Here is a 13281-nt window from a genome sequence, read left to right as displayed (position 1 = left end):
CCGGAGCAGGGGGCGGGGCCGCCCCTCCCGCGGGGCTTGGGGGGGGGAGGCGGGCCCCGGCCCCGGCCCCGGCCCCGGCCCCGGCCCCGCCCCGGCCGCCTCAGCTATGGCCCGGCGGGGGCCAAAGAAACCATCCCAGGCGCTGGGGAGGAGGAGGGCGAGCCTGGCACCGAGTGGCACCAGAGCGGAGGCCCCGTGCCAAGGGCAGCCCCGGAGGCCGCTGGGCAGCGCGGGGGGCGGGCGGCCAGCCTCGGAGCCGGGCCCCGGGCCAGACCCGGCCCACAGCGCCCTAGGTTGTGGGGCCACAGCACCCCACCGAGGAACCTGGAGTACACGAGCACCCCCTAAATAAGAAAGCGAAGCCCTGGGGCGCAGGCCGGGATTTGGGAGAGAAAGGCTCGCTTGGGAAGCCACGCCTGGTTGAGAAGAGGGTGTGAAGAGCGGGATTTGGGAGTGCGGGGCCTGACTAAGCGGAGCGTGATGGGCGCTGGGCCAGGGACACAGCCCACCCAACACCCGCGCCCGCCCCGCGTGTCGGCAAAGCGGGGCTGACAAGAGCAGGCGAGAGCGTGGCCGGGGCGGGCGCGGCCGGGGCAGGCGCCCGTGTCTGCCCAGCCACACACCTCCGACAGCTGCGGCCGGGAGGGAGAACCCCGCAGTTCGCACAGGGCAACGCGAAAGAAGCAAATGAGAAATTGGAAACAAAACACGTCTCGGAAAACTACCCCGAGCCCAGCGTAGCAGTATCGAAAAAGGGAAAGAGCAGAATCTAATGCGAGGGGACAAAACTGACCTCACCGTCGACTTTCAAACTTGGTGCCTGGAATTAACTATGGAAAGGAACACCTTTCCCCAAACAAATAATGATGTCCTATTTTCAAAACAAACAAAATAATTTTATAATAAAAAATCATAGGGGAAGAGGAATAGTAGCATTGTAGATGATGTGATGAAATCCGGGAACAAGATTGGGGGAAGCGCGGCGGAGGGCATTTGGGTGAAGATCAGCAAAAACAGAAGGCAAAACAATATTGAGATCACAAGAATGTTCACCAGGGTAGAGAGAGAGAAAAAGCAGATGAAATGTTTGAAAAACAAATCACAAGTTTGACCCAGAATAATGGGGATTTTTGTTATTGAGACTTTTGCTAAAATTATCCCTGCCCAAAGCAACTCATAATTTATTACTTTTTCCCAAAGAAAATTTCACACTTCAAAAGGTTGAAAGCAAGGAGGAATCTGATTCTGAGTCATATTTTCACCAGAGACAAATAATTGTAAAAGTAAAAATGATAGGAAAGTTGTGGTGTTAATGACTATTGCACTAACCCCTCTCCATTCCCTTCCCTTCTATTTCTATCTTTGCCTCTCCTCACTCCTAAATTGAGATTAGCTCTCTCTCACACCTCACCTGTACCCAACACTGATATGGCCAATCATTGTGGTTCCCCAGTCTATAATGTTATGCTTGGAATCTTGGAGCTTTAAGGGTAACCCTGATGTGGGGGAGCTATAGATTCACTTTGCACAACTATAGCTCCTGAATTTCCATTGCTATTTTTTTCATTTACACAAATTAGTCACAATGACATGACGTTGACTTTCAGACATAAAACATTTAGTAAACAAGAAGGCAAGAACAAGAATAGGACTTAACATTTACTCAAAAGAAGGAAGAATCAAAACAAAATAGCCCACCCTAACAAACCTTCATCAAAGTCTTTCATCAAAATATATAATTGTCCATAGAGGTGACTTAGCAGTGAGGTGAATAGGAAAACCCAGCTGCCCAGGTCAACTCATGACTCTGGACTGCAGGTCTGGATCTCAGTGTCCCTTTCAGTCCTTTCTTCCCATCACCTACTCATCTTCTGATGAGCCTCTTCTTTCTCTTGGTATAAAACTGTTTCTTTACCACTCCCAAGCTCTTAGGTAATAGCAGTCTTAAGCACTAAGGCAAACAGTTTCCTTCCTAGGATCTGCAAAATTGTTCAAGTTGGCTCTTTATAAACATTGGGGGGTTTCCCCTCTTGGGCCAAGGAGAGTAATAAATGGGAATGTAGGCAAGCCTCCAAGGGTTTCCCTTCTAACAAGCAGTGGATGGCATTAGAAAGCATAGCAGCCTTGGCTTTAGAAAACCGACATATGATGCTGCTTTCTCCAACTAGCTGCCAGAACCAAAACTTTCCTCTAATTAGATCAGCTCCCTGCATCATCTGCAGAGTCTGTCTCTAGTCAATTGATCTCACTTCTGCCCTGGTCTCGGCTCAGCTTCTCAGCTCCATGGCTTTTGTGTTCTATGTTTTATCTTTCTCCAATCCCCTTCTTTGTATCCTCTCAAGCTGACTTTTCAAATAGCTTCTGCTCTGCCTCAAAAAAGGGTCTCCTCATTTGGACAGACCCATTTCTAGCTTAGTTAAGAAACTCCAAAGCCATATTTCTCCCAAATACAACACAAATAGTTATAGGATAGTCCTGTAGTCTCAAAACAGTTCTTCGATTCAGTTCTCCAATAGTAAACTTCCAAATTCTAAAAATAGTTCCATGTAAATTTTTCTAGTTATTTTTCAGTCATGTTTGACTCTTTGTGACCCCCACTTGAGTGTTTTGGGGAAAGGTACTGGAGTAGTTTGCCATTTCCTTTTCCAGATGAGGAAATAGAGACAAAGAGGGTGAAATGACTTGCCCAAGGTCATATAGCTAGTAAGAGTCTGAGGTCAGGAAGGTGTCTTCCTTATTCCAGACCTGATTCCCTATCTGCTTTGCCCCCTAACTCCTCCCCCCAAATGTTTTTTTCTTGTTCAGTCCTGTCTGTCTCTAAAGACCCCATTTGGGGTTTTCTTGGCATAGATATTGGAGTGGCTTGTCATTTCCTTCTCCAGCTCATGTTACAGATAAGGAAACCGAGGCACACAGTGTGAAATGACTTGCCCAGGATCACACAGCCAGATTTGAACTTAGGTTTTCCTGACTCCAGACCCAGTGCTCTCTCCACTCTGCCATCTGGCTGCCCTGTGTCTAAGCTATAAAGTGCCAGATTTAGGCTTAATGTCCAGAAAAAAGCCTGCTATCAATTAAAGTGAAGCGAGTTGCCTGGAGAGCGATATGTTCCACTTCACTGGAGGCTGTAACATGATGAGCCAAAGGATGCTGGGGATGACACTCAGGTATGGCTCCGATTGGATGGATCTTGAGCCCCCTCCCAACTCTGTGACCCCATAATGAACTTCAGGAAGGTTTCTTTGAGCAGATTTTGACAGATTTGTTTGAGGAGACTTGGGGGGAGGGAGTCTGTGCCAAAGACTACTTGATGACTCTTAGAGAATTAGACCCACAGGGATGTCTTTTTACTGTTCTCCTGCTCATCACAAATTTCTTCATAGCAAACACTGGTATCAGAGAATGGATTGTTGCTCTTTCTATGATCTTGAGCTGTCATCTCATCAGCCCTAAAAGCTCTGCTTGCAAAGTACATCATCCATCATGCATGAAGAATGATGCTTCAAGAGTCATGATTTGTGTCAGTTCAGCTCTTCCCTTCGCCAGCACAGATCACCACCCCTCCGCTCCGGGAAGACAGTTTAATGGACAGCTCTAACCGAAAATGTCCTTTGCTCAGTGGTACCCCGATGTGGAGATGAGCCTCTCTGAATTTAGCTTAGCTGGTTCTTGGATGGCGGACCCATTATCTGAGCGAGGATCTCCAGCATTACCCCTTCTGACAAGATGGCATCTGAAGAGGTAGTAAGGGAGAATGAATAATAATCGCTCATAATCACATAGCCCTTTATAGTTATAGCACCCAGTCCTAGTGGGGAGCCATCCGTTGGCACTCCTTGGACTATGGTTCTCAAGGGATAATTGTTTATCTCATGCCGTAGCTTATGAGACTCCATTTTTTCCAGCGCTAACCCCTATCCCTACCCACCAAGCCTGAAACAGTCACCGTATACCATAATAAAACAAAGGGATGTTAGAGGATGAGGGAAGATTATAGATCTAGAGCTAAATACTATTTTACCCAACCCCCCTTCAAAGATGAGGGAACTGAGGCTGAGAGAGGTGAAGGGACTTCTCTAAGGCCACTGGAGAAAGAATTTCACCTCCATCCTCCAGCTCCAAAGCACTCACACCACCCATTTCTCCAAACTATCGCCTATGCCTCCCTGAAGAAGGTCTAGTCTCTGTCCCTGAATTATCAAACATGGAATTATCCTGCAATGGGGCATGAGCAGCAGAGCATTGGCATAGCGTTGTTGCCCTGGGTTTTGTGGCATAGCATCAGAGGCAAGGGGCACTCTCAACAGAGCATGGGCAGGGGGTCTGGAGAGGGGGATGAAGAATGGGATTGCGGCTATTGTTTCCCAACAGAGCAGACAGGCAGAGTGTCAGGGACTCACTCCAACCTATCATTTCTTTTCCTCCTCTCCTTCTCTGCCTCTTTCACCCCATCTTCTAATGGGCATCTATCCTTCCAAATCAGATGAGCCAAAAACTGCAGAGCTAATGTGTGAAATGCAGTTTCCAAAGAAAAGGTAGGGTAGGTATGCTCACCAAAATCTCTTGCAAAATTTACAAAAATCTGCAAACTAGGTAGCAGAAGAATCCCTACCCCCATTTCACAAAATGTGAAACTAAGACTCAGAAAATTTTTACCAGGTCACATAGTTAACTGTAGAGGTACAGTCAAACCCAGACCTTTTACTTTCAAGATCAGCGATCCATCTACATTGCATAGACCAATATCTCCATCCTTCTTTAACAGATTTTTGCTTCATAAAAACAAAAACAAGTTTCTAATGTCAAAATTGTGCAGTTCTCTGTTATAGACAGATACAAAAAACCATAGAAATAAAAGGGACCTAATCTTGAATCAAGCAGAATAAAACACAAATCCCGAATATTGTTTATAATAATAGATCCGCCATCAAATGGAGTACAGTGTGACTTGACTAATTTTCTAATCACTTTTAAAGATTGAATATTAAAGGGCAGCTAGGTGGCACAGTGCATAGAGCACCAGCCCTGAAGTCAGGAGTACCTGAGTTCAAATCTGGCCTCAGACACTTAAAAATCACCTAGCTGTGAGGCCTTGGGCAAGCCACTTAACCCCATTGCCTTGCAAAAAGATTGAATATTAAGTTAATAAAAGTTTTACAATTATACACTATGGATTCAAAGATGAAAATCAGCATGAGTCAAGAAGCTCAAGACCTAATATAAATTGTAACTACAAATATAAGGAGGCATCAAGGCTTTCTACATGCCAGAGTATAGGGTTTATATGAACTAAAAGATTTTTTTCCCCTAGAAGATATAATCAATAAAGACATGAATATGGGCCAGGAGGAAGGAGGACAATCACTTTACCTTCCTCAATTGATTTTTGGTCTTGTTCAGATTCATTTGCATGCCAACCTGTGAAAAATCTTTTAAATGAGGTTTTATAGTATCTGCCTCAAAATAATTCTTCTGGGGTTTTTTGGTTAGTACTTGACATGGGTTTGAGGAGAAGCTTCAGTATAGGTTAAATAGGAGTTAAGAAGGAATTTACTAACCTTAAGTTCAGTAATTATCTCCAGTAACAGACGCAATACTAGATACAGGCAGTCAAAAGAAGAGACATGATCTTAGAGTAGAGGTCCTCTGGCTAGTAGCTTTTACTGGATGACCCTCAGTTAATTGTGAGCTTTGAAGCTATGTACTGAAAGAGCATATCCCATTCTTGTCAAGGAGAGGCTTTCCAGTCATAGCACCACAACAGAAGATTCTGAAGAATTAAACCCTGAGTCGGGGCTGGGGGAGAAGAGAGGTGACATTCAGAAGAGAACAACGGAAACAGGCTGACCAAATCACCAGAAGATGGAGCCAGCTTGGTAGTGCTGACTGTGGAGGGAACCTGGTCACAGAGGTTCCTCTGGAGCCCCTTTACATGCATGTGTGTGTATCTTCCCAACATATTACCTGATCACATATATGTTCTTTCTCTGGGAGCATGATGTGGTAACCTTTTCATAGGGCATACCCTTTGTGTGCCCGTGGAATAATATTTCCATGTTACTTTGTTGTTTAATTAGATGTCTTTTATTTTGAGCTAATGTGTGTGTTGTCTGGATGATAAAAAGTAAATATCAAAAACTATGGTTTTGAATCATTGCTTTTCCACAGTGTGCCTCCAACATTGGGATACCTTGGCTGGGGGCTGACCCAAGGAGGGTTATCCTGGTGCTACCAAGGTAAGGCTACATTGGGGTTGTTTTCCTCCATAGACATACTGGAACACAGAAAGCATATTTTTTAATTTAGTCATTATACACAAAATATTTCTGGAATTATCTTCATCCAGGTTGCCAATTTTACCAGAGCATTAGTTTCTTTCTTTAAACCCTGGTCTCTCATCCATTTTGGCATCCTGGATCCCATTTTGCTCTCCTAATCCCCCCTTTGGATCTCTCCTCAGAAACAGGTTTTTAATAGCATAAAATATATATAGAATGAAATTTATTGAAATGCAGTTATCAAAAAAATACATTTTTCTAAGTTCATGCACTTCAGGTTAAGAATCCTTGTTGAAGTCTCTGGACTTTCTTCCTTGGTCCCGTTCTCCTTTCTTTTTCTCTTTATGTTGCTCTATTTTTCTTCTGGATTCTAGTCCATTTCCTCCCTACTTTTCCCAACTTTTTGTAGAGTGTTTGTGTCAATAACCTAGAGACCATCAGAGAGAACCCTTGTTCATGTGGGGGTGTGTGTGTGTATGTGTCTGGCGCTGGGAAAGTGCAGGAAGCTTTGGACAGAATCAGTCCACCAGGAAGCAACTGACTTTTGTGTGTGTCTATCTCCTGCCATAAAGACCTTAAATGAGTGTAATTCGCTCAGTGCCATAAATGGGAATCACAGGAAATGGAGAACTTTCAGTGTTCAGAAATAGAGAGTGGGGAGGGGTTTTGGCTCATATTGCTCCTTCTGTTCAGTAAATTTAATTGAGGGATCTTATTTTTTGAAAAAATAAATTATTTAGGAGCATTTCTTGGGAGTGACTACAGACTAGTAAGAGCAGAAGGTGGTTGCTTATACATTATTGGCTTAACCCTAGAAGACTGGAAATTTTTTGCCCAGGTAGTTAATTTTTCTGAGCCTGAATTTCCTTTTCTGTTAATGAGGTGACTACAACAGATTGAAGACTTCTAAAGTTTTGTGATCATACACTTATGCCAGTAAGAAATTTTTGAGCTTTCAACCCTAATATATGTTCTATTTACTTATAAATCATAAATTATGTATCACTGTACTAATATATTGGGTATGTTATAAAACAGACAAAAATGGATATGAAGAAGAATAAGATTAAGATCAAATAAATGACCTATTAAACATTTATTTAATGATAAAAACCTTTTCTCTCATTTAAATCCTACTATTAATATTTTAAAATGAACAAAATGATTGACTGTGCCTCATTATTTTTAAAATCCCTGTATATGTCCTAGGGGAGAAGGTGGACTTTTAAATAATAATTGTTTTTAGTATTTATATACAGGCTCTGGAGGGTAATTATCCTAACCCGCACTTGAACTGGCAGGTAAGGTTTCTAGAAAAAAACGGTCACAGCTCATTTCAACAGGGGTTAGGATGAGATCCTACTGTTATCACTCATGTGTATCCTATCCAGTGCATTTCTCCCCCATATCATCACCAATTAATATTTATTCAGCATCATTTAACCGGAGTTTAGTGCCTCAATTTCATTTCTGGGGGGTTTTTGCAAGGCAGTGGGGTTAAGTGACTTGCCCAAAGTCACACAGCTAGGTAATTATTAAGTGTCTGAGGCCAAATTTGAACTTAGATCCTCCTGACTCCAGGACTAGTGCTCTATCCACTGTGCCACCTAGCTGTCCCTTAGCTGCTTTTTTTTCTAATGAAAAAGGTATAAAATACAACCACCAAATAACAGGTCATAACTATCAGTGACTAACAATTTTTCAACAGGAGCAATATTTCTCTCAGTGTATATATTTACTGCACACAATACAAAAGCAACTGATTCAGCTGGGCAAGTCTTCAGTACAGGATAATACTATTCTATTTTCTTTATGTGGTGCTGCTTAATAGATGGCAGTAGACCTTAATTTCCTATTCAAGTGTATTTTTATGACCGTGAAGAATAGCATCGAGTCCAGTTTGCTTGGAACACTGAGTACAGGAAAGGGAGTAATATATAACAAAGCAGAAAGGGTAGATTGAGATCAGGCTGTGAAGGGTTTTAAATGTCAGATAATGGGGTTTATATTTGCTTTTTGTAGTAATAGGGGATCACAGGAGTTTATTGAGTCAAAGAGCAACATGAGCTATTCTGAGCATCATGAAAATCACTTTGGGGATCTTGTGGAGGATGGAAAGAGCCGTTTGAGACGGGGGACCCATTAGGAGGTCACAGAAAAAGTCGAGGTGAAAAGGCAGGAGATCCTCTGAACTAAGGTGGTTGGGACTGAAGAGCCTGCACTCTGACGAATGTTTGCTGGGTGATCTGAGGCCAGGGATGTATATTTGGGGGGGATTATGGGGTGGGTGGGAATGTTCCCAATGGCCCCTGAGCAGCTGGCACTGTGGGTATCCTGGTTATGGTGGCATGAAGGGATGATGCTCACTGCAGAGGGGAAGAGCTAAGGAGCTGGTACAAGTGCAGAAGGGGCTTATGACTGAGTAGTTATAGGGAAAGATGGGGTTGGCTATGTTGGAACCAGCACCAAGATTAGAGAAGGCAGAGAAGGGGGGGCATCCCTCTTTCCAGATTCCAGCTGTCTGATCACACACAGTCCTACTTTAGAGACCACTTGCTTCCTGTATTAGGAAGACCTGGGTTTAAATTCCACCAGGGCTTTTACCAGGATGTGACCATGGGTAAGCGCCTTTACCTAAACCTCAGTTTCCTTGTCTGTAAAATGGGAGTGTGGAGCCATGCATTATGAATTCACAGGATTGTTATGAGGCTCAGATGAGGAAATGTATGAAAAGTGCATATAAATGTAAATAATTACTCAGTCACTACAACTGAATTGATTCTCTCCAGTTCTTCTCTCCTGTTCTCCCTGACTTTTTGAACTTTCAATTCAATTTAATCCAACAAATATTAATTAGATACCTATTATGTGTAAGACTAAGAGGCACCGTAGTCCAGTAGGTAAAGTTTGGAGTCTGGAGTCAAGAAGACCTGGGTTCACATTCCACATTGGGTACTACCTTTGAAACCCCGGACAAGTCACTGAAACAACTCTCCAGGTCCTTTCCACTAAGTCATAGGTCATATTACAGTTTCTTCGTGTATTCTTAGATGTGTGAGACACTGTGCTGAATGGATACAAGTCAAATGAAGTCAGAACACATTTATTAAATGTTAAAGTCTAGGCATACAAACACATACAGAAGGAAAGACTAGTGCTGTCCTCAAAGAGGACATTACATTCTAACAGGGGACAACATATAAAATGGAGCTGAAGAGGGAGAGAAAGGAATGGAGAAAGTCAAGAGAGTAACGAGGGGGACCTAGGGAAGGTGGAAAGAGGCAGATCCTTTACATGAAGATTGGGGAAGGAACCAGAGGCTTCAAGGAAGGGTTCATTGGGTAGAAGAGTACTTCCAGTGTGAGAAGCCCAGGTGTAGAGTCAACCTACTGGGAGGGAGTTTCAGGAGGGCAGCCTGTTGAGGAAGGAAAGACAAAAAACAGCCCACAAGGAATTTGTGTTTTACAGGCTCACTTCACATTCATTTCCTTTCCCTCTTTCTCAAAGTTAATGAACATGAACAGCCCTGGCCCTGTGAGATGCTGTAGCCTCTTTTTCTCTCCCTGTCCCAGCTTCTTCATTTTGTTTGTAGGTTTTTAAGTTCTTTTCTTTATAGTTTATTTAACAGAATTTGTATTTAGTGAGCAAACTGGAACCATAGGATTTTAGCATTTAGAGCTAAAAGTAACCTTAGAGATTATCTGGTCCAAGCATCCCAAGGTCCAGTTGCAGCAGGCTGGCCATTTCCTGTGCAGAAGCATAGTAACACAGGGTTGCTCGTTTTTGTAAACAGCATTCATGGTAAAGGGCATCTTGCCCAGAAGAGAACCATAATGAGGGAAGGGCAATCTAGGCTCTTCTCTGGGGCATTGACATTTGGAAGGTGCAAACATTTTAATACAGGTTCTCTTTCCGCATCATAGACATCATTGTAGCAACTAATTCTTTTTCTCATTCAACTGAACTTGTTTTAATGATTTCTTGTGACTGAATCACTTAATCACTTTAATGTGATTGAATATGCTTCATTATTGTTGAAAAATCCCCATGTATATCCTGGGGGATAGGATAGACTTGTAGTTAATGATTATTTTCACATCATGAATTATAAGTCAATATGAGGGAGATTTGAGATGCTTACCCTAGGCGTATTTCCTCTCACCAGCCCCAAAAGCCAAAATTGCTAGCTATGGCAAGCATAAAACTGAGAATAGACATCCTCTACCCACCATCACCTCTAGGACAGATAAAGGATGAGGGCTACTATTATACCCAAAAGCAACCAGTCATTTCAGGGACTATATGTTAAATTATGGTTAGCTGTGACACTCTAAGGACTGCGTTCATTATTGAGACAGATAGCTTCAACTTGATCCCTTCCCTATGGAATCAGTCACAAGCAGGTCAAGCTCCTCGAACCTGCATCTTCAATGGGAACATTGTGCAGCTGGTAAAATCACCACTGAACATTCTGCCTCGTTATGCTTGTTTTTCATGAGCTTATGTATTTTGTAGATTGTCATATTTCAAAACCATGCCTACTGCTATGGTCAAGGGTAGACTCCTTTAGCCTAGTGCAGAGCCTTGAAGTCAGAGAATCTTCCATTTTGCCCTTTTTTTTTCTGCTCTGAGCATCTACACATATGGAACACTCTACCCTCCATGGAATCAACATTGGAGGACAGTCCCAAAGACAATGAATGATGGTGATGAGAGCCTCCATGGAGGAATCATGGCACAACAAGGACCAGAGTCCATCTCACAGCCCAGAAGATGGACGAGGATGTGACTATTCCAAAGGAAGAAGAGGCCACATCAGTGAGATCCCTACTACAGTGAAGTATGACAGGGCCATTCAGCTCCCAGCTAAGTTTCTGATGTCTTGAGATGTCTACTGTGCCTCTTCAGGAGCACGTCATTGGAACAGGGCTGATGCTGAAGGTGGGTGGAGGGAGATGATGTCAGTTCTATCAACAGCTATCAAGTTATTTCTCAAGCAAAGTTTTGTTGATATGTTTTTAAAGTAAATGTTTATTCCCTATTAGAGAACAATTCCTTATAACAAAAATTTGAAGAGGAAAAAATACTTGAGCCCAGCAAGTCACCATCTCATAAAGTTGGATAGTATATGAAATATTCTGCACTCATAGTCCCTCATATATGCAAAGCAGCAGCAGCAGTTTTGAGGATAGTTTTTTCTTTTCCATTGTTCTAGGTATGTGTCCATTCTTTTCCTGGCTATTACTTCACTTTGCATCAGCTTCTGTGTCTTCATATACTTCTCTGAATTCATCATTTCTTACGGTGCAGTAATGCATCATTTAATTTGTTCCACAACTTGTTTAGTTATTATTTAATCAAAGGGCATATAGCTATTTCTAGTTCTTTGCTATTGCAAAAAAAGGATTGCTGTAAATATTTTGCGTGCATATGGGACTTTTTGTCATTGAATTCCTTGAGGTATATCCCTAGTAGTAGAATCTTTGGGTGGTGTGGAATTTTGAAAGTGATGGTGAATTGACATGGAGAAACAGGGATGAGGATAACACAGGTACCCTATTGGCCTGCCAGTGTTGCTGGTCCTGGAACCTGTGAAGCATCAGCACTTCCCTGGGAAGTCAAGGCTAATAAGAGCTTGATCCATGGAGGTAAACGTACCAGCTACAGGGAGAATGAAAAGAGACTTCAAATTGCTAGGAAGGAAGCTAGGGAGATCCTAGTGAGAGTTAAAGGGGTTTCTTAGACTTAAGCTACAACACTTAACATTTCCATTTCTATATATCAATACCTAGCTATACAGACAAAGGCTTAGGGTGTAGGGGTGTCCTCAATAATTCTGACGAGTGTAAGGAGGTTTTGAAGCCAGGAAGTCTGAGAGCATAACAAAAATAAGTCATTTAGTGTCCAACACAATCTCTTTTTGTGTGGGCTACTTTAAAAAAGATCCAACTAAATATATTTCATAGTCTTCAGGTAAAGATACAATCATTCTTTGATTCCTGTAACTGAATTTTTTGCTGGATACTGTGCTGCTTTCTGTGGAGATCAAAGGGCTGACCCAGATGGTCCCTAAGCTCCTCTCAGTTCCAAACCCTTTGGTCTCTGCCCTAGGTGGACACTGCCTTCCTTATTTGTCTGTGGTCCTGACATGTGGTTTCATCAGAATTCCTTCTGTGAAAACACCCTGAACTTAGATACACAGGTTAGTAATTTCCCTGTAATTTATGATCCTTTAAAACTACCTCTGTTTGCCAATGGTATAATATTCTTAGCAATTTCTAGGGAATCAGCAAAAGTATTAATTGGTACAATTCAGAGCTTCAGCAACATTGCAGGCCACTTAAATTTTCAATAATCAACAGCATTCCTATGTAATATTAACAAAACAAGAAGCCTTAATAGATAGGGAAATTCCATTTCAAATAACTAAAGAAATGCATAGAATTATTGTGGATCAGATTTCTAAAAAACACAAAAAACTTGTACAAATTAAATTACAAAATGTTTCTCAAAGAAATAAAGAACATTTTAAATAATTGGAGAAATAGTCAATTTATGGTAATATGGTAATAAAAATGGCAATGCTGCCAAAAATAATTTATACTTTTAGTGTTATGTCAAGCAAATTACCAAGGGGGTAGTTGACAGAAGTAAAATAAAAGCAGAATTCATTTGGAAAAACAAGACGTAGAATATTGAGGGAAATGATGCAAAGAAGTAAGATGAAGGAGGAACAATACTTCTAGAACTCAAACTACATCATAAAGCAGCAGTCACCCAAATCCTCTGATATTGGTTAAAAAGCAGAGAATCAGATCAATGTAACAGAGAGGCAAAGGTGCTTCAAAAACAATAGAATTCAATAATTCAGTGTCTGATAAAGTAGAAAACATAAGTTACCTAGGGCACCATTACCTATTTGATAAAAACTGCTGGGAAAAGTGGAAATCAGTCTGGCAGGAAATTAGGCTTGGGTCAACACTCCACAATATGTTCTATATGA

Source organism: Macrotis lagotis, chromosome 4 (assembly GCF_037893015.1).
Source record: "Macrotis lagotis isolate mMagLag1 chromosome 4, bilby.v1.9.chrom.fasta, whole genome shotgun sequence".
Lineage (NCBI taxonomy): Eukaryota > Metazoa > Chordata > Mammalia > Peramelemorphia > Peramelidae > Macrotis > Macrotis lagotis.
This window is presented reverse-complemented; position numbering follows the sequence as displayed.